Below are 22,917 nucleotides of genomic sequence, written 5' to 3' on the forward strand. Positions count from 1 at the left end.
TAACATCTAACCCCTCTCCCTCTTGGGGCAAATTGACAACCACATTTGTCTACAGAACAGTTCAAGAAAACCACTGTTTTTGAAGCACTTTGAGGCATTGCTTACAGATGAGATTAGTTATATACAAATGTAAGCCTTTGTCTCCCTTGCTACCTTCCTCGTACCTTTTCTTGGTTCTATTTTACTGACATAGATCGCACCTCACTGAACCCTTTTTTTGCCTTCCTGCACACTCTTGTCCCCTCCCTGTATTCCAAGTTGAAATTAAGACCCATCGCACTGTTTCATATTCTAACTCACTCTTGCCCAAGCTTTGAAATCTGTGGAAATGAAGAAGAGTGACAGGCAGAAAACTTTTATTATGTTACGAGATATAGAACAGTCTAGTAATCAAATGCAGATTATTTCTCTATAACTCAGTAATACAAAGGACTCTGTCCCCGAACATGGGCACCTTCATATGACAAGCCTAAGATCACCAGTATCAAATTTAGACCCAACTCTTGCCAATGCTGCACTCCCCCCAAGGCCAATATGTCCTTCCCAAGGTGTGGTGGCCAGAGCTGCTCATGGTACTCCAGGTGTGCTCTCACCAGTCTTATGATCTCTGTGGAGATCAACAAACCAAAAGAATTGAATTTACCGAACAATCCCAACAAGAAAACCAATGGACAAGATTTCACTTTTGTAGCTTTTACTTTAACAAACAAACAAAAATCAACTTAAGTTAAGCATGAATTAACGGGCAAATTGTGCTCAGTATAACCTATAAATTAAATAGCAGATACAACAAAAATAGAACTCACAGCTTTACTGGACAGTCCACTCGGTATATATGGCACCAATTACAGCCACATGGTCCTTCAAAACTCCGAAGTTCCTCAGGTAGAATTCCAGCTCCTTTTCTTTGAGAATTGAGCCACCAATTCTTATCTAACAGCAGCTCCCAGCCAATCTGAGTTCCACATGCATAGTCTTCACCAAAGTTGCGCACTTTTGCAAAACCCCCACAGCTCTGCTCATGACAGTCTTATTGGCACCGATCCACCAGAATCACCTTTAACTGAACCTTCAGTAATAGCCCCGTGTACTGTGTGGCTGGTTCTGGTCAATTAGTTCCTTTCAAAATAACTGAAGCAGTGGCCGTAACCTTTTCTCCTCTCGTCTCCACTCCCAAATCCAGCTTTCATGTTCACCCTTACTCAATTGTGCCACAACCTCTCTCGAACCTGGTCACATGGGCGAGTATTCACGCCACACTAGGGGGCGTATGGGCCCATTCTCACGCCATGCCCACCCAGGGGATTGGTCCTGGCCTGATCACCTGATCCCCCAAATACATTGCACCCCCCCCACCGACAGGAAACCCATTTTGCCCGGCAAGTCGCGTCATGTCCCGGGACAGGGACTAGAACCAGCTGCTGCTGCTGCTGCCTCTGTCCAAGCTCCAGCTATTCGGCCCAACCTGTGCATGCACCACTGCGGCCTACAGGCAGCTGGCTGACTCAGCCCACAATGGCACAGGACACCAACTCAGAAGGGCTTTGTATTGCTGACACATAACTTCTACCCCCAGGCATTTTAGTCCTCGAAATATAAAGGACAAAATTCCACCAGCCTTTTAGATTATTTCCTGTACATGTTTATGACGTTTTAATGATCGATGTACCTGGACCTCCTCTGCTTCCAGCTTTTCACCATTTAGAGAGTACCCTGTTCTATCCTTTCTCCGTCCAATTGTGGATGACCTCACATTTGGCTCCACTGAAATCCATTTGCTGCAGTTTTGCCCATTTACTTCATCTATTAATAGCTCTTTGTGATTTTATGCTTCTTCCTTCACTGCTTACAGTGCTGCCAATCTTTGTGGTCATCAGAAAATCTGGATATGTGGTTTCCTTCCTCATCTTCTAAGTTGTTAATAAATACAGTGAATAGTGGAGACCCCAGCACAGATTCTTATGCCAGTTACAGTATCTCCCTCGTCATGTGGTGTCCTCGGTTGTCCATTGTGGCTCTCCACACATCTCTACCTCTAGCAGTATTTCCATGATACCATGATATCACGATGGGGCAAGTACACGAGAAGGGCCCCAAGAAGTCCAGGGATTGAGCCCGTGCGGTCGGCACCATTAAGTACCACACTCCTAAATATCTGAGGTAAGTGGCCCAACTGCTGAGTACCGGGCCACTCTCCCTATTCTCCGCCTCCTGCGGCTCTGCCAATTTCCTAACCAGGTCAAAAATTTACTTTCAATTCCATGCGCTTTAACTTTAGCTAAACAGCCTCTTATGAGGGATGAATGAGGACATTACAATCAGTGTTGACCCCATATGTGCCAACCCTCCAGTACTGCCCTGCAGGCTCCAGGACTTAACAGAGCTAATCTCCAGGACACTGCTGTGATCAACCCAGGAGCAAAATCTTCAGCACAATAAAAATTGTGGGTTTTTTTAAACAAAATATTTGAACACTTTGGCTATTGGTAATTAAACAGCATTTGAGATGGGATGATTTCTGACTGTCAGTCAGTGGTCAGGTAATGAAGTATCTATTCGCTTTCTGATTTATACACGAAGACATCCATGAGGATGGATGTATAGGGCGACCAATATCAGGAGTGTGGGGGCAGGGCTGTTGGCGGTCAGAGGTTATCTGATGGAATTGGGCATCAACGCAATGTCCACTACAACTGAATAACCTGCAAATACTCACTAAGTACGAGGAGGTCAGCAGGTGGTTCTTTGGCTATGGAACAGTAATGATGATGATAATGGAACCTTCCACTGAATTGAGAAATGAGTCTCAGTTATTATGGCTGATGGGAGGAAAGCAGAATTGCGAATACACATACATGGTCATGGGTATTGCATAGAGTCTATGAAACTTAGAAGGTATATATCAGCTGATCAAAGTTAACATTGCAATAATTGCACTAGCCACTGTTACTTTCATCTATCTATTCAGCACTTATATATCGAGGGTAGTGTCCTGGTGCATCCAATTCCCCAGGCTAGTGTCTTAGGTCCTCCATCTTCAGCTGCTTACTCAATGACCATTCCTCCATCATTAGGTCAGAAGTGGGGATGTTTGCTGATGATTGCACAACGGTCAGTACCATTCACAACTCCTGAGATACCGAAGACGTCCATGCCCATATATAGCAAGGCCTGGACAACATTCAGGCTTGGGCTGATAAGAGGCAAGTAACATTCACGTTACACAAATGCCTGGCAATGACAGTCTCCAACAAGACAGAATCCAACCATCTCCTCTTGACATTCAATGGCATTACCATCACTGAATCACCCACTATCAAAATTTTGGGAGTTACCATTGACCAGAAACTGAACTGGATCAGCCATATAGATACTTCTTTTTATTCACTTATGGGATGTAGACATCGCTGGTCAGGCCAGTATTTATTGCCCATCCCTAATTGCCCTTGAGAAGGTGGTGGTGAGCTGCCTTCTTGAACCGCTGCAGTCCATGTGGTGTAGGTACACCCACAGTGCTGTTAGGGAGGGAGTTCTAGGATTTTGACCCAGCAACAGTGAAGGAACGGCGATATCTTTCCAAGTTAGGATGGTGAGTGGCTTGGAGGGAACCTCCAGGTGGTGTCTGCTGCCCTTGTCCTTCTAGATGATAGCGGTTGTGGGCTTGCAAGGTGCTGTCTAAGGAGCCTTGGTGAGTTCCTGCAGTGCATCTTGTAGATGGTACACACTGCTGCTACTGTGCATCGGTGCTGGAGGGAGCGAATATTTGTAGATGGGGTGCCAAACAAGCAAGCTGTTTTGTCCTGGATGGTATTAAGCTTCTTAAATGTTGTTGGAGCTGCACTTATCCGGGCAAGTGGAGAGTATTCCATCACAATTTTGGCTTGTGCCTTGTAGATGGTGGACAGGCTTTAGGGAGTCAGGAGGTGAGTTACTCGTCACAGGAGTCCTACCCTCTGACCTGATCTTGTAGCCACAGTATTTATATGGCTAGTCCAGTTCAGCTTCTGGATGTTGATAGTAGGGGATTCAGCAACGGTAATGCCATTGAATGTAAAGGGGCAATTGTTAAATTCTCTCTTGCTGGAGGTGGTCATTGCTTGGCACTTTTGTGGCCTGAATGTTACTTGCCACTTGTCAGCCCAAGCCTGGATATTGTCCTGGTCTTGCTGCATTTGGATATGGACTACTTCAGTATCTGAGGAGACGTGAATGGTGCTGAACATTGTGCAATCATCGGCGAACATCCCCACTTCTGACCTTATGATGGGAGGAATGTCATTGATGAAGCAGCTGAAGGTGGTTAGGCCTAGGACACTACCCTGAGGAACTCCTGCAGTGATGTCCTGCAGTTCAGATGACTGACCTCTAACAACCACAACCCTCTTCCTTTGTGCCAGATAAGACTCCAATCAGTGGAAGGATATCCCCCTGATTCTCATTGACTCCAGTTTTGCCAGGGCTCCTTGATGCCACACTCGGTCAAATGCTGCCTTGATGTCAAAGGCAGTCACTCTCACCTCATCTCTGGAGTTCAGCTCTTTTGAACATGTTTGAACCAAGGCTGTAATGAGGTCAGTAGCTGACTGACCCTGGCGGAACCCAAACTGGGCGTCAGTGAGCAGATTTTTGCTAAGCAAGTGCCGCTTGATAGCACTGTTGATGACTCCTTCCATCACTTTACTGATGATTGAGAGTGGACTGATGGGGCGGTAATTGGCTGGGTTGGATTTGTCCTGCTTTTTGTGTACAGGACATACCTAGGCAATTTTCCACATTGTTGGGTAGACACCAGTGTTGTAGCTGTACTGGAACAGCTTGGCCAGGGATGCAACACGTTCTGGAGCTCAAGTCTTCAGTACTATTGCCAGAACCCATAGCCCTTGCAGTATCCAGTGCCTTCAGCCGTTTCTTGATATCACGGGGAGTGAATTGAATTGGCTGAAGACTAGCATCTGTGATGCTGGGTACTTCTGGAGGAGGCCAAGATGGATCATCCACTCAGCACTTCTGACTGAAGATTGTTGCAAATGCTTCAGCCTTATCTATTATACTGATGTGCTGGGCTCCCCCATCATTGAGGGTGGGGATATTTGTGCAGCCTCCTCCTCCAGTGAGTTGTTTAATTGTCCCCCACCATTCACAACCGGGTGTGGCAGAACTGCAGAGCTTAGGTCTGATCTGTTGGTTGTGGGATCGCTTAACTCTGTCTATCACGTGTTGCTTATGCTGTTTGGCACACCATAGCTTCACCAGGTTGACACCTCATTTTTAGGTAAGCCTGGTGCTGCTTCTGGAATGCCCTCCTGCACTCTTCATTGAACCAGGGTTGATCCCCTGGCTTGATGGTAATGGTAGAGTGGGGGACATGCCGGGCCATGAGGATACAGATTGTGTTTGAGTACAATTCTGCTGCTGATGACCCACAGCACCTCATGACTGACCAGTCTTGAGTTGCTAGATCTGTTCAAAGTCTATCCCATTTTGCATGGTGGTAATGCCACACATCACAATGGGGGGTATCCTCAATGTAAAGACTAGACTTCGTCTCCACAAGGGCTGTGTGGTGGTCATTCTTACCGATGCTGTCTTGGGCAGATGCATCTGCAGCAGACAGGTTGGTGAGGATGAGGTCAAGTATGTTTTTGGCTCTTGTTGGTTCCCTCACCAACTGCTGCAGACCTAGTCTAGCAGCTATGTCCTTTAGGACTCAGCCATCTCGATCAGTAGTTGTGCTACCGAGCCACTCTTGGTGATGGACATTGAAGTCCTCCACCCTTCTGTGCCCTTGCCATCCTCAGTGCTTCTTCTAAGTGTTATTCAACATCAGCTGAGTGGGGGCCAGGCAGTGAGGGGGGGGGTGGGGTGTGGGTATGTGGTAATCAGCAGAAGGATTCCTTGCCCATGTTTGACCTGATGCCATGAGACTTCATGGGGTCCGCAGTCGATGTTGAGAACTCCGAGGGAAACTCCCTCCCAACTGTATCGCCACCTCTGCTGGGTCTGTCCTGCCGGTGGGACAGAACATACCCAGGGATGGTGATGGTGGTGTCTGGGACATTGTCGGTGAGGTATGATTCCATGAGTGTGACTTTGTCAGGCTATTGCTTGACTAGCCTGTGGGACAGCTCTCCCAATTTTGGCACAAGCCCTCAGATGTTAGTAAGGGTTGGCAGCGCTGAGTCAACACATTGCTGTGGGTCTGGAGTCACATGCAGGCCAGACCAGTTCAGGACAACAGAATTCCTCCCCTAAACATCATTAGTGAACCAGATGGGTTTTTATGTTAATCGACAATGGTTTCTTGGTCATCATTAGACCATCTGCTGTGGTGTGATTCAAACCCCGGTCCCCAGGGCATTACCCTGAGTCTCTGGATTTCTAGTCCAGTGACAATACCACTAAGCCACTGCCTCCCACTGTGGCTACATGGGCAAGTGCGAGGCTGGGAATTCTGTGCAGAGTAACTCACCTCCTGACTCCCCAAAGCCTGTCCACCATCTACAAGGCACAAGTCAGGAGTGTGATGGAATACTCTCCACTTGCCTGGATGAGTGCAGTTCCAACAACACTCAAGATGCCCGACACTATCGAGTACAAAGCAGCCCACTTGATCAGCACCCCATCCACCACCTTTATCATTCACTCCATCCACCGCCAATGCACAGTAGCAGCAGTGTGTACCATCTGCAAGATGCATTGCAGCAACTCACCAACGCTCCTTCGACAGCACCTTCCAAACCCATGACCTCTGCCATCTAGAAGGACAAGAGCAGCAGATGCATGAGAACACCACCACCTGCAAGTTCCCCTCCAAGTCACTCATCATCCTGACTTGGAAATATATCGCTGTTCTTTCACTGTCACTGGGTCAAAATCCTGGAACTCCCTCCCTAACAGCACTGTGGGTGTACCTACACTACATGGGCTGCAGCGATTCAAGAAGGCAGCTCACCACCACCTTCACAAGGGCAATTAGGGATGGGCAATAAATGCTGGTCCAGCCAGCGACACCCTCATCCCATGAAAGAATTTTTTTAAATTGTGTCTGTTGTGTCATTACGTTCTATTTAGAAAACTTGTAACATTCTCACATCTCATTTCTCCAGGGCACCACAGAGTGAATTTTGCAGGATGAGGCATCTTGCTTAAACAAAGCAAGATTTGAGAACCAAAGACACCAGATTGGACTCTGAAATCAATTGTCCATCAAGGGTCTGTGCAGATTATAAGATTTACCCTATCCCTTCCAATCCCCTTTATTGTACTGGTTCAGGTGTAAAATATATTGTTTACAGTTTTACAAAAAGAGTATGGGTGTCTGACAAAATTAAGAAGTTTTGCGATTCCGTGTATCTGTTACACTGTAGAGAACGACATGAAACTGAGTTCCAATTTCTTAACTGAAATGTTCAAATCTGGAATTAGCCTTTTGCCCTGATTCATCAGCCCACACCAGAATGTGAAACCTAATTTTTCTGAAATGTTTTAGAATCATAGAAGAATATAGCACAGAAGGAGGCCATTCGGCCCATTGTGGCTGTGCCAGGTCTTTGAAAGCACTATCCAATTAGTCCCACTCTCCTGCAATTTCCCCACAACCCTGTAAGTACTTTCCTTTCATGCATTTCACCAATTTCCTTTCGATAGTTATTGTTGGATCTACTTCCACCATCCTTTCAGGCTGTGCCTTGCATGTCACAGCAGCTCGCAGCATACAAACATGTTTTCTTATGTTATCTCTGGTCCAAGTCAGGGTCATTAATATATATCACAAAGAGCCGTGGATCTATTACCATCGCCTGGAGTCTCCACTCTTTAATGAATATTAACTCATAAATAGCGCAATGCATTTTCAAGGACATTGCAACAAGTGCTGGGGCCAATCAGAGTTAGCAGAGCAGTCAAGTGCCCAAGGGTCTTAGTGTCAGGTGATTAATTATTGACTGACTGCCAGTGAAGTTAGGTCAAAATAGCTGACACTATTTACTCCAATCTGTGTTGTAGACTCATAACACAGTGTCCTCTTGCTCAACAGATATTTCTGTGCCCAAGTTTTGGTATAACCTCACCTCCTATTCATTGTTTGCCTCCTTTCCTGATCTGTTTGACTCTGGCCCTTTAACCCGATTTTTTCAATTACATCTGAATTAGGAACAGGAGTAGGCCACTCGGCCCCTCAAGCCTGCGCCGCCATTCGATAAGATCGGGGCTGATCTGATTTTAACCTCATATCCCTGCCTACCCCGGATAACCTTTCACCCCTTTTTTAAAAAAAACGCTTTCATGCCACCCCCATCCACTCCCATGTCCTATCTGTCTAATTTGAACTCTTCCTTACCCATCCCTGCACAATCTTCCAGATTAATGTTTCATCGGTAGAAACCTGAAAAATTCTTTAGGGGAGGGTGTTGAATGGAAAGTGGGTCCTGACGTGAGAGGTTGTTCATCTCTTGTGGGGGGTGTTATGCAACGTTCACTTAATTCGCTCGGTCAATTCATCAAGGGCCCTAGATTCTCCCGGTAAATGAGGAAGTGGTGAGGCCAATCTGAATGCTAAAAAAAAACTAAGGGCAGAATCTTCCAGTCGGCGTGCAGAGGGGGTGGGCCCAACACACCGACGCGTAAAATGACGCGCCCTGACGTCATCGCGCGTCATCGCGATATTTCGTTCGGCGGGCGCGCGCCACAGTCGGCCCACCGAAATGTTAACGGCCTATTAATGCCATTAAGGGGTTAATTAAAGTGCGTAAGAACGCTGCCCGTCCAACCTTAAGGTTGGCGGCAGGCGAAAAGCCCAAATAACCTTTGCGTTTTTCAGGAAACCTCATCCACGGGCGGGGTGAGGTTTCCTGAAGCTTTTATAAAATAAATAAATAAAATTTCCCACCCTTACAAACATGTCCCAACTCATGTGGCACTGTCACATGGGGGAACATGTTTAAATAAATTTTTACATCATTTATTGAACTGTTTCATTATTTATTCACCCTCCCTGAGGCAGCGCTGTGCCTCAGGAAGATCGCTGCTCTCTTTCCCGACTCTCCCTCCTCCCCCCCGCCCGCACAGCGCTACCAGCCGCGCGTTACGCTGGGCAGGCTTTAATTAGCCCACCCGCGTAAAATGACGGCACGCAGTCAATCACGGGCGGTGATCAGCTCCGCGCCTGCCCCCGCCCAGCCTACCCGCCATAGGAAAAATCTAGGCCTATGGGAAGCATTGATCACAAAATTAGCGATTTAAAAAAGGCAGGAGAGAGGGATTGGGGTTGAGAGGTTCGAGGCTAAAGTTGAGCAATTACAAGTTTATTTTTTGTATCCTGAAGTATCACAAGGACTTTGGGAAAAACTCCCTGATATGGAAGCCATATTCAAATTTTGGTTAGGACTTGCAGTGTTAAGGATAGGGTTACCAACCCTCCAGGACTGGCCTGGAGTCTCCAGGGATTGAAAATCAATCTCCGGGACACTGCTGTGCGCAATCCTGGAGAAAAATAATTGGGACATTAAAAAAGACAGTTTTTTTGTCATTTTATTTGAATATTTCTCTTTACCAATATTGAGAATTGGGGGGAAAAGGGCTGTTTGGTTGACAGTCAAGCATCATCCAATTGGGTAATGAGTCTTCTTGCTTTCCAATTGGTGTAGGAGGGCAGTACAAGGATGGATGTGTTGGCCGACTAATGGCTGAAGCGTGGGGGCAGGTCATGTGATGAAACCTCCAGGAATACACTTAATCACATTTGGCAACCCTAGTTAAGGACTACTGAAGGTGAAGGAGGTGTTGGGGCCCAAAAGAGGGAAGAGAAGTTCTTGAAGGCCATTTTAGTAATGGAGGAGAAAAAAACATCCCTAGGGAACTTCCAAGGGAACAGAAAAAGGCCTAGAGAATAAGCCTTTAAATTAAAGCAAAGATGACCCAGTTTGGAAGCACATTAGACAGACATGAAAATAACTTTGATGAGAGGCAGCACGATGGTAACTTGTTTTAAAAGTGCATGGCCCCACACATTTGTATTGGAGAGCCCAAGACAACAGAAATGAATCACCAAAGTGTTGAAGAACAAAGATCCTGAAGTGTGTAACAGGATTCAAGATCACAGGTGGAATGGTCATATTGAAACCACACTTTTTTTATTGATGGGATGTGGGCATTGCTGGCTAGGCCAGTATTTGATGCCTCTCCCTAATTGCTCTTGAGAACTGAGTGGCTTGGTAGAGCATTTAAGAGTCAACAGGCTTCCTTCTCTAAAGGAAACATCAGTGAACCAGATGGGTTATTACAACAATGGTTTCCTGGTCATTATTAGACTTTGAATTCCAGGTTTTACTTTTTAATTCACTTCAAATTTCACCATACACCATGGTGGGATTTGAACCTGGGTCCTCAGGACATTACCCTGTGTCTCTGGATTACTAGCCCATTGACAACACCACTACACCACTGCCTCCCCTTGACAAACTTAGCTAGGTTCGCACTTTTAAAGTAGTGGGTAGGTCAATAATTATTAACAGTTCCTGTGAAGTTTTATTATTTATTTATTGTTATATATTTATTTGATTTTTATTATTTATTTATTATTCATCAATTATTAACCATTCCTATGAATTTAACAGCAATGGGGCAGTCCTTTGGAAGGACAAAGAACTGAACCGTGAGGTAGAGAGGACTCAAATATATTTCCAAGGAGAAGGGAAGATGGATTGGACCACAGGATCATAAAAGTTTACAGCATAGAAGAAGCTCATTCATCCCACTGAATCTTTGGTAGCGCAGTCCAAATCCCAATCCACTGCCCCCATATCCTGGGTTATCTACGGCAAATGCGTATACCTACTCTTCCGTTAAAAGATGCAGTGGGTTCTGCCTCAACTGTATGCAAAGGAGGTTCAAGTGATGGCACAAGACAGGAATACAGAACTTCACCTTGTAAGGGCCACTGATATTATAAAGATTTAAGGATATTAAAGTGAGATGTCTTATTGGAGGACCAAGAGTGACAGATCTGACGAATTTAGCGGGGATGAACCACATTTTGTGACATTGAAAAGGTCATTGTTTTCACCAAAAAATTGAGGAATTGTAGAATGTGATGCCCAAAACACAGAATAAAATTCCTAGAATCCCATCTAATAAACCTGACTTATTCAGCTAACGCAAAACTCAAAATGTTTGAAAGAATGGAGTAATGCAGCTTTAACAAAATCTATGAAATTAGGAGTTGGATTGAGAAAGCGAGCCAACAAAGCCATCTTCCTTCAGGGTAGCTGTAGAAATGCACCGTCTGGATGGAGGGGGATGGAAAGGAGAACTCATCGATGCTCTAAGAGATTACTTTGGCAGAATTTCAGAGGGAGCAGAGGCAATCAGACGAGGAGTTGACATTTCCTTTCAATAAAGTTGCACTCAGCAGCTCCAATGGTGAATTTATAGAGGATAGGAAGCTGGATTATCAGCAAAGATGTTGTCAACAATTTACAGGATTCTGGCTCGGAGGAGTTACTGGAAAGTGCGAGGGAGCTGGATTCACATCAACGTGAGGAACGGTCGTGAATACAAGATGCTTCAGTGGTGTTAATTCAGCTTCATTGGACACGGAATCTATGTTAAAACACATTCCCACATTGGTATTTTTGTACATTACTGAAAGAAAATTTACTTAAAACACATCAGAGAGCATAAAATGTTAAAATCAACACTCATTTTTAACCAGTTTTCAAGTGATGGTAAAGGCTAGACTCATTATTGAGATTCAGAGCATAGTGGAACAATGACTCAAAGTTCATACAACTGACTGCACACCCTCAATATTCTTCGCAGCCAATGAAGTACTTTTTGACATGGAGTAGCAGCTTTAATGGAGGGAAATGCGGCCACCTATTTGTGCACAGCAAAATCCCACAAACACTTGTGAGGTAAATGGCCAGTTAATTTGTTTCTGTTGGTGTTGGTTGAAGGATAAATATTTGTTAGGACACCAGAAGAGCTCCCTGTTCTCCTTTCAGTCGTGCCATAGAATCTTTTGCATCCACGCGAAAGGCCAGTCAACACAGCAGGTCTTGTCCAAACGATGGCACTTTGACAAAGCAGCACTTCTTCAGTACTAGGTTACGTTTTTTTTATTCGTTCATGGAAAGTGGGCGCCGCTGGCTAGGCCAACATTTTTTGCCCATCCCTAATTGCCCTTGTTCGGAGGGCATTTAAGAGACAACCGCATTGCTATGGGTCTGGAGTCACACCTAGGCCAGGCCAGGTAAGGAGAGCAGATTTCCTTCCCGAAAGGACATTAGTGAACCAGATGGGGTTTTTACGACAATCGACAAAAGGTTGTATGCTCAAGCCCTGAGAGTGTTGAACCCACAATTTTCTGACTCGGGACGAGGGCATGATCACTGAGCCAATGCTGACAGGGCATTCCACCCAATGACAGACAGACATTCAGGCCAACGTGGTCGCTGAGTCGGTCTCTTGGATCCAAAGGGCTGGTTTTGGAGAAACCTCGAGGTAGATCGCCAGCCTATTCTCTTGGCTGGGGGAAGGTGTGTGACTCTGGAACAAGATGGGGCAATAAAACAAAGAACAGAAAACCAAAGGGAAAGGTGAGTTTACAGTCTCCCCTAAGTTGCCGTACAAAGTGCGACACACAATGTCCTCAATGTTTACTTCAGTACTACATAATAAAACCAACCCAGTTATCTTAGAATCTTGGAAAGTTTATGGCACAGAAAGAGGCCACTTGGCCCATCATGTCTGCACTGGACAAAAAACAAGCCACCCAGCCTAACCCCGCTTTCCAGCATTTGGTCCATGGCCCTGCAGGTTATGGCACTTGAGGTGCATACACAGCCACCCTTTAATTGAGTTAGACAAGCAAACAGAGTGTTCTGTCCATGCCCACAGCCTTTCTTTAAATGCCCACTTTTGAACATAGCAAACAGTGCAAAATCTGAATCTACCTACTGGGCCCAATAAGGTAGAGGAAAAAGTAAGTGATCTAACCTAGATTTACATAATGAAGTGGACATTATGAGAATATTAACAAGCATCAAAATTACAAGAGTTTTGTCTCCTCCCCACTACCACAAAGTCATGGACACAGTCTTCTACCCTTTGCTTACGTTGTATACCTGGCTAGAAACAGGATTGAGGGTCACAGTGTTAATTGAGATGGAGACGATTGAATGCTGTATAGGGTATGATGGTTTCTGAGCTACCAGAATCATGGGAAATGTCATGTAGACGTTGTCGACAATGCAATGGTCGATGGATACTGTGGAGTCTTGATTTACCTTTTGGGAGGAGAGAGGAGGGAGGCGGGTGGAGAAAGATTGCATTAGCACAGGAGATCAAATAGTTTGGGTAGATTCTGTTATATCGTATATGAAACCTGGAGGGTGTGAGATTGGGGCCACTTGTTTATACAGTCCTTAAGGTGGTGGTTGAAACGTTGCAGGCCTGAGGGATTTTTTTTTGACTCACTGGAGACATTGGAGATTGGAGGTTTCTGGCTGTTTGAGACAAAATTGTGCCCAACCTTTGTAATGAAGAAATATAATTATTCTTTTTATTTTTTCCAGGTTATGGGCAATATTGTCAAGGCTAGCATTTATTGTGTATCACTGATCACCCAAGCTGGCGTTGGTCCTATGCATGGAACTGCTTCACCCCTTGTGGTGATGGTATAAGGTAAGGAATTCCAGAATATTGACCCAGTGATGGTGAAGGAATAGTGGACAGTGTTCCCATGTATGGTGGACGGGTAGAGATGTGGGATAATTTCCCCACTTTTCTCCCCTTTCAGCTGACTGCAATAGGGTGTACTTTAGTGAAGGAGTGTTTTAATCCCCTTGAGTGCTGTCACTTTACAGGACAGACACGGACAGGCTTTCCTGTAATTATAAGTTGAAAGGAAGGATAAATGTTTATTTTTCACAACTCCCGAAATGTAAATGTGACAAACACTACGCAAACACAGACACTCTCACAAGGAAAGTTGATTTCTAAAGATGTAACATGCACTGAGATTACTAACAGAGCAAAAAGGAAACAGGTCACTTGTTTATACAGCCCTTAAGGTGGTGGTTGAAACGTTGCAGGCCTGAGGGATTTTCTCTTGACTCACTGGAGACAATGGAGATTGGAGGTTTCTGGCTGTTTGAGACAAAATTGTGCCCAATCTTTGTAATGAAGAAATATAATCATGCAGGTAAAAAGAAATAAGCCCCTCTTCTCTGCCTAAGGTGAGTTTTGAGGCAGGATCCTCCCTTGTGCTAGATGGGAGATGGTTTCCCTCTAGCCTTCGTATCTCAGACTAGCTTGTTGAGCAGCCCTTGTGGGTTAAATTGGTATTGGCTCTCTCTAGCCAGTTTCAGTCATGTGATGTCAGTCTCGATGTATGCTATTGCCCATACAATGGGTTGAAGCTGATGTAATTGTCACACAACGGGAGAATGTTTGGTATTCCAGTTATGATTATCCTCCTGGATGATTTTATTCAAAATTCCATCTTCATGGGGCTGGCAGTCATTGTCATTTTAAATCCCTCCATTGAAATGGTGAGGGGTAATCAATCTGCACCTGGGCAGGCTATTTGCATTTTAAATAATGTGCCAGAGATATGTTCAGACAGGTGTATCTCTGCCTGTTCAGAAACCACAGAAGAAGTCACCTAGCTCTGCAGAGTCTATTTTGTGAAGGTACAGTGTCAATATTCCATGTTGCTTTTTAAAAGTAAAGTGTCCAACTCCCAATCAACTGGACATGATCATAACACCATGCCAATGCTGCTCTTATACTTGCTGGTGGTTAAAGGGGAGGGAAGCGCTGTTGCTGCAACATTGATTGCTTTCTACAGTTCATCCTATAAATCATCCATACTGCAGCCACAGTGCATCAGTGATATAGGGGATTGTTGAGCCTGGTAGCAGAGGCACCTATCAAGCAGATTGCTTTGTCCTGGATGGTGTCAAGTTTTTCAGTGTTGTTACCGCTGCACCCATCCAGTCAAGGAGAGTATATGCTATCACATAGCTGACTTTAGCTTTGTAGATGGTTAGGAGACTTTGTCTTCAAGGTAATGAAGTGAGGCCTCTGTTACATTATGGTGATATATAATTATACTATTACAGATGGGCACTATGTCTCATGGATGCCCAGTTTTGGATTGGTAGATGGACTTTAGTCTATCCCATGTGGCATAGTGGTACCACCATGCTGCACAATAACAATGTCTTCAAGATGGAGATGATGTTTTTGTATTTATAAACACTGTGATGGTGATTTCTTCCTTTGCTATCATGTACAAGTGTGCCTGCAAAAGGTAGATTGGTGAAGATGAGGTCAATTAGGTCACTTCTTTGGGTTGGTACCCTTACCACCTGAAGCAGGGCCAGGCAACTATTTCCTTTAGCCAGTTTGGTCAATGCCGGTGCTACCAAACCATAGGTAGTGTTGTACATTGAAGCCCCCCGTCGAAGTACATTCTGTGCCTTTGCTTTCCTCAGCTTCCTCCAAATAATGTTCAACATGAAGGAGCACTGATTTACAATGAGTGACAGGTGATGATCAGTAGGAGGGTTCCTTCACCTTGTTTGACCTGAATACTTCATGTAGTCCAGAAACAACACTGAGGATTCCCAAAGCTAATCCCACCCATGACATACTACTGTCCTCCCACCCAGGAATGGTGATGGAAGAGTTTGTGATGTTGACGTAGAGTTATTATTAAGTGAGTGTTGACTATGTCAGGCTCTTGCTTGACTAGTTTGTGGGACAGCTGTCCCAAATTATGCATCAGCCTCCAGATGCTACATAGAAGGACTCTGGCCCAGGATTGCCTCAGGATTTTCATTGCAGACAGGCCAGTCCAGTTTTAAGTTTCAGTGATCATCTACAGCTATCTTGATCACTGGGCATTAAGAGCTGGAGACATGCGCAGCAAGTCACTGACACAATGAGCAGCAAAAGTCTCTCGCGATACCCTGTACGAAGCTGTCCATGAAGTCCTCCAGAGATCCCAACAGAAGCCTCACAAGTTCCTGGAGACTGTGGAGCTGCAGATCAGTCTGAAGAACTACGACCCTCAGAAGGACAAGCGTTTCTCTGGCACTGTCAGGCTAAAGAGTGTCCCTCAGCCTAAGTTTTCCATATGCGTGCTTGGAGACCAGCAGCACTGTGATGAGGAAGAGCTGCTGACCTCCTTCACATGGACATTGAAGTTCTGAAGAAGCTGAGCAAAAACAAGAAGATGGTCAAGAAGTTCGCAAAGAAGTACGTTGCTTTCCTTGCCTCGGAGTCCCTTATTAAGCAGATTCCTCGTATTCTGGGTCCAGGTCTGAACAAGGCTGGCAAATTCCCCTCTCTCCTCACTCACAATGAGGACATGCTAACCAAAGTGGATGAAGTCAAATCGGCCATCAAGTTCCAGATGAAAAAGGTGCTGTGCTTGGCAGTTGCAGTAGTCCACATTAAAATGACTGAAGAGGAACTAGTCTACAGCATTCATCTGGTCATCAACTTCCTGGTTTCACTGCTGAAGAAGAACTGGCAGAATGTGCGTGCCCTATACAGCAAGAGCAACATGGGCAAGCCTCAGCGCCTCTACTGAGTGCTCGGTGCTGTTGTATATTTTAAATAAAATGTTTTACAGCAAAAAAAAGACTGGGTAAGGGATGTCAGATTCTCTTTGCTGAAAGATATTACTGAACTAGTTGCTATTGGAGCATCGTAACCATTACAATACCTGCTGTACTTTTTATGTTATTGCCCTGCAGGAGAATAAACTGGCTTAACATCACTTGTTTAATTAAAAACAGTGGTCCTGTCTATTTGGAGTGTAGGACAAAGGAGTGAATTATAACAATGACACCAGCTAATAAGACATTGATTTAATCTGAGGTACAGTTCCATAGATACAGACTGCCCTCCAGTAACCCAGTCAAGTGTCTAGGTGTATATGAGTAGTGTTGAATAATTCTGATGCACATTTGGAAATGACGGGCACTATAACCTCATCATCTGTTGTGGTTTTCAGTTCAGTTGGAACTTTTGGCAAGGTCCAGAAAATACTGTGTGTAGTGAATCAAGGCCCAGGGGGAGAGGATTGTGGATCAGACAGTGAGATCGGCCATCTCAAAGTCACCCACCGTATCCTCCTAAACCATCAATACTCAAAAGCAAAGGATCTTTCTCCAGTAGTCTTGGCAATGGATCATTTACCCTATGAAATAACTTGTTCCAAAAATTCTTCAGAGTCATGAAGAGAAGTGCACATTTAAGAAGTCATACAAACTAAATGTAATCAAGTATAAACCTTATTTGATGTCACAGGGTCATGGTGACACTTCCTTATAGATTATGGATTCCACCAAGCAGTTCAGGGAGCGGTGAACCTAACATTAGGTTTTCTTTAGTTTTCTCCCAGTCCTCTCCGACAGGTACTGATACATTCTGAGTGCAGTTTGATGAACACTGCCTGCTCTGCAGCACAAGCTAAGTGGCTGTTCTTTGTGAGCTTAGGCAGTGAATGTAGGCGGGTGTAGGGTGTGGCGGCATTACCTCAGAGCACAGCCACAGCCTCACCCGACATCCAAACGTATATACCTTTCAGCAGGCCAGGCTGTATAGCAAGAGGGAGCAGGAATCCTAGTTAATCCTCACTTCCCCACTAAGGGGTACCAAGACCCATGGTGGTGCTCCTAACAAAAGAAAACATATATTTGCATTTAATATTGCGTCTTGCACAATCTCGGGATGCCCCAAACTGATGTACAACCAATGAAGTGCTTTTGAAGTCTAGACACTGTAAGCATGAGCGAGATCTGTTAACGCAGTACAGACTAGGGACCTTCTGAGTTCTACCTAGGAAGGGGCCGGGGTTCGGGGAATAAGCAGTGCATCTCACCGAGCGCCTGCTCTGCATGCAATCCACTTTTTTTGTGACCTGTTTTCAACCCCAGGTAATAAATTCTCTCATTTGAAAGTGATGTCATTGATTTGTCACCATGTTCAATTCTGTTCAATAGCTGCGAGTTCTCTCCGTATGACCTTGCAAACGTTGCAATTCAATCTTGGAGGTGAGGAGGGAGGTTTTTTATTGGATTTCACCGACATGCTCCAGCGGGTGACATGCACTGCGATGTGGTGACGTCAACACACTGTCACTTCTTCATCAGTGCAAGATTCATGAATTCTCCACACAGATACAAGAAGTAATGCTTCCAGCCTGTGCCTGTAGTGTGCTGTGGCCTGATGTGATGGTACAGTAAAAAATCAATAGTAATAAGCAGATACTTACAATTATGTAAGGGGACTTGGCTGCTGTGATTGTTTTAAAAACAATCCTGCATTTCTTTCACATTAGCACCATCGAATTGCTTAAAAGCTTCAGATTAAATTGAAGGGCCAATGCATCTTGACATCTGACACTAACTGTGCAGCGAGCAGATGGCAATTATTAAACACACACTGTAACAGGTTTTACACAAAGCACTGACGGAACACAAACAAATGGGAGCTCTCCCACAATGCATTTATCAAGCTTCTACTCAATGTGGATGGTGCAGGATGATCATGTGTTAAACACAACACATCGACTTCACAAACCAAAGTCTGTACGTGCAGAATAACACACGACAGCTCCATAGGAACAGGAGTAGACCATTCAGCCCGCGAGCCCATTCGACCATTCAATAAGATTTCAGCCAATCTGTAAACGTATTCTATCCACCTACCTTGGCTCTAGGGTTGCCAGCTGTGATTAAATGTATTCCTGGAGGTTTCATCACACGAATTGCTCCCCATCTCCAGCCAATAGTCGGCCAACACATCCATCCTTGTGACGTGCTGCCTTCCTATGCCAACTGGAAAGCAAAAAGACTCATTACCCAATTCGATGATGCTTGACTGTCAGCCAAACAGCCTTTTATTCCCCACTTTTTCAATATATTTATATCTGGTAAAGAGAAATGTTCAAAGCAAGTGGCATAAAAAACCCAGTCCCAATGATTTTTCTTCAGGGATTGCACTCAGCAGTGTCCTGGAGATTGATCTTCAATTCCTGGAGACTCCAGGTCAATCTTGGAGGATTGGCAACCCTATTTGGCTCATTATATCTTGGCTAGTAAAAATCTGTCAATTTCAGATTTTAAATGATTAATTGAACTACCATCTCATGTTTTATGTGGTAGAGAGTTCCACATCTCTGCACCTCTTTATGTGAAGAAGTGTTTTCTAACTTCTTTCCTGAATGACTCGGTTCTGATTTTAAGGCTACAATATGTCCCCTTGTCCTAGACTCCCCTGCCAGCGCAAATAAATTATTTCAAATTCCTAAAAGTTCAATCAAATTATCCCTCAATCATTTATAGTTCAGGGAATACAAGCCTATTTTATGTACTCTCTCTGCATAGTCTATCCCTTGGAGTATTGGGCGCTATTTGCCCACCAGCTGAAGTGTTGCCTACTTTTGGGAAGGCCCACTGTATTTCGGGCCAATCAGGCACTTCACTGGGCAGCGGTGGGCCTTTCCCCAGGATCAAGGACCCTGGATCAGAAATCCCGACCTCCCGATAGCTGCCGGCCAATCAGAGGCCGGCAACCGTGCATTGCTCGCCAGTGCCGACCGCAGAGGCAGTGGCTCCTCCCACAATGCCCTCACCCTCACCCGAGCATCGCCGAGGGACCCAGGCCACAAGTGAGTAGATGGTCGTAGGGAGGTTCTGGGGTGGGAGTCGCACGGGAGGACGATTGGCATCAAGGGCAGGGGGGTTTAGCGCTGGCAGGGGAGGCCCCTCCTTCCCGATGCCGGGTCCCCAATCAGCTACTTGAGTGCCTTTGAATGAGGGACACCACCCGGAAGCCTGCAAGCAACCATGATAGGGTTTTGGTTTTTGGGCTTCCTGCAGAGCTTGACTCCACCCACCACTGGGTGAACACCAGCAATGCCCACTTAAGGGCCTCAATTGGGATCAGGGTGGGAAAGCCACTCATGAGCCTGATTTGGAGTCAACTTTCCCATTGCTCCCAGGACAGGGCCTCCAATGTGGGAAGTAGTTGGGAAGTTGCTGGCATACAGCCCATGTTCTTTTGCCTTGATGGATTATCCCTGATGTGCATTCCTGATGTCTGTTCTAGAAACAGGAATGAATGTAACAAATACCCAGGAGGAAAAAAAAACAGTAAAAGCTGGGAAATAAGAATACAGTCCAAACTGGTCTTGTATACCTTAAAATGAAACACCAGTAAAACTGGGAAATAAGAGTACTGGTTAGAACTGTCTTTTTCTTTCTGGGTATTATAATTTTGAATACTAGAAAAACAAAATGACATTTTTAATGACCTTTCTCTTACACCATTCATGAGTTTAAACCCTGGTTATTGACCTTGCTTTAGACTATTCTTTGACTCTCCAAACTGCATTCCCCAAAAATGTTTATTTTGGTGCCTGGAAATGTGCCCAGAAAAACACAGATGGAAAGTAGAGACCTTGATTTTATAATAACCCACCCAAGAGATAATTAAACTCTGAGCCTCTAGGGCACATTCGCTAGTTAAGATACACAGAAGCACCAACAATATTTGCCACAGAATTTCCAGACCTCAATAGTGTCCCTTCTTAAATCTTCCTTTCTCAAATGATGTTAAGCTCACATCCAACTTCTCCATCTTTGCTAATAGGCTCTGCTTCCTCATACATAAAGACTACAGTTCCTGTTTGTCACTGCTCCACTTGACATTGATTCATTAAATCTATCTTTCACTCTTATTTGATTCATTAGTCCGGACATTTTTGAACACTGTTGATTTCCCCAATTCTTATCATCTGGTGCCATAGTACCAATGAATATTTTTCTTCAAACATTATAAAATTTGTGCAGTGCAGGGGGAATTAAGCAACAGGTTAGCTCTGGTTGGATTAATTGGAAGAATTGCAGTGTAGTTTCATCACTGAATCTAAAGGAAGAATGTACAAGACAGTTGTGATACTGGCCTTGTTTTATAGTGCAGAAACTTGGGCAACTTCAAGGAGAGAGGATACTAATAAGTTGCAGAGGCTGAGACGGATGTGTGGAATAACGAGAAAGGACAAAATCAGGAACCAGCACATCAGGGCATCAGTGAAGATTAAAATCATAGAGTCATAGAGTTTTACAGCACGGAAAGAGGCCCTTCAGCCCATCATGTCTGCGCCAGTCATCAAGTCCCAATCTATTCTAATCCTGTTTTCCAGCTCTTGGCCCATATCCCTGTATGCTATAGCATTTCAAGTGCTCATCTGAACACTTCTTAAATGTTGTGAGGGTTCCTGCCTCTACCACCCTTACAGGAACACCAGTTCCAGACACCCACCACCCTCTGGGTGAAAAAACTTTTCCTCACATCCCTTCTAAACCTCCTATCCCTTACCTTAAATCTACACCCCCTGGTTTTTGACCCTCCACTAAAGGGAAAAGTTTCTTCCTATCTACCCTATCTATGCCCCTCATAATTTTGTACACCTCAATCAGGCCCCCACTCAACCTTCTCTGCTCTAAGGAAAATAACCCCAGCCTATCTAGTCCCTGTTCATAGGTGACAGTGCAGATGAGGTCATTCATCCATTTCCTGCATCATATGACGGTCCTCCCATATATGCAGTTGGCACTCACCACCCTGGCGATCTTCTTTCATGCAGGGGTGGTGAGAAGAGTGGACCACTTTCTCCCATCTCTCAGGTAAAGGACATCCCTCCTGTCCTCCACTGCATTCAAAAGTGTGTCCAATAAGAGATCGCTGAACCTCAGGGCCGGTGCAATCACATCCTTCTAATAGTGTGGCGACCAGAACTGCACACAGTACTCCAGATGTGGCCTAACTAATGCTCCATCATAACCTCCCTGCTATTGTATTCAATGCCTCAGCTAATAAAGGCAAGTATCCCATATGCCTTCTTAACCACCTTATCTACCTACCCTGTTGCCTTCAAGGGCCCATGGACATGCACACCAAAGTCCCTCTGATCCTCTGTACTTTCTAAGATCCTACCATTCATCGTGTACCCCTTTGCCTTGTTAGTCCTCCCAGAATGCATCACCTCACACTTTTCAGGATTAAATTCCATTTGCCACTGTTCTGCCCATCTGACCAGCCCGTCTATATTGTCCTGTAGTCTAAGGCTTTCCTCCTCGCTATTTACCACACCACCAATTTTCACGTCATCTGCGAACTTACTGATCATATCTCCTACATTCATATCTAGATCATTAATGTACACTACAAACAGCAAGAGACCCAGCACCACAGGACACAGGCCTCCAGTCACAAAAACAACCTTCGACCATCACCCTCTGTCTCCTGCCTCTAAGCCAATTTTGGATCCAATTTACCAAATTGCATTGGATCCCATGGGCTCTTATGGCTGAGACGGATCTGTGGAATAATGACCATTCTCCCATGTGGGGTCTTGTCAAAAGCCTTACTGAAGTCCATGTAGACTACATCAACTGCGCTACCCTCATCTACACACCTAGTCACCTCCTCGAAAAATTCAATCAAATTTGCTAGACATGATCTCTCTCCGACAAAGCCATGCTGACTATTCTTGATTAATCCTTGCCTCTTCAAGTGGAGATTAATTCTGTCCTTCAGAATTTTTCCCAAAAGTTTCCCTGCCACTGATGTTAGACTCACTGGCCTATAGTTCCCTGGTTTATCCCCACCACCCTTCTTGAATAATATTGTGGGAGCACCGAAGAAAGTAGCTGAAAAGAGATTGAAATGGTATGATCATCGGTTGCGAAGAGAGAGAGGAAATGTGGTGAGACGAGTGTTGGAGATGGGACTGCCAGTAAGAAGAGATGAGGAAGGCCTAAGACCAGACGGAAGGATGTGATGGCAAGAGGCTTAAACGCAGCAGGACTGGAAGAAGAATGGGTGACTGTC

The 22,917-nt window shown here is 44.9% G+C and overlaps 1 pseudogene; it reads left to right on the top strand.

Annotated features, from left to right (window-relative positions):
• Positions 1-9,910: 9,910 nt before the first annotated feature.
• On the top strand, positions 9,911-16,654 carry LOC144668483 (large ribosomal subunit protein uL1 pseudogene; annotated as a pseudogene).
• Positions 16,655-22,917: the final 6,263 nt, after the last annotated feature.

Source organism: Cetorhinus maximus, chromosome 27 (genome assembly GCF_964194155.1).
Source record: "Cetorhinus maximus chromosome 27, sCetMax3.hap1.1, whole genome shotgun sequence".
Taxonomy (NCBI): domain Eukaryota; kingdom Metazoa; phylum Chordata; class Chondrichthyes; order Lamniformes; family Cetorhinidae; genus Cetorhinus; species Cetorhinus maximus.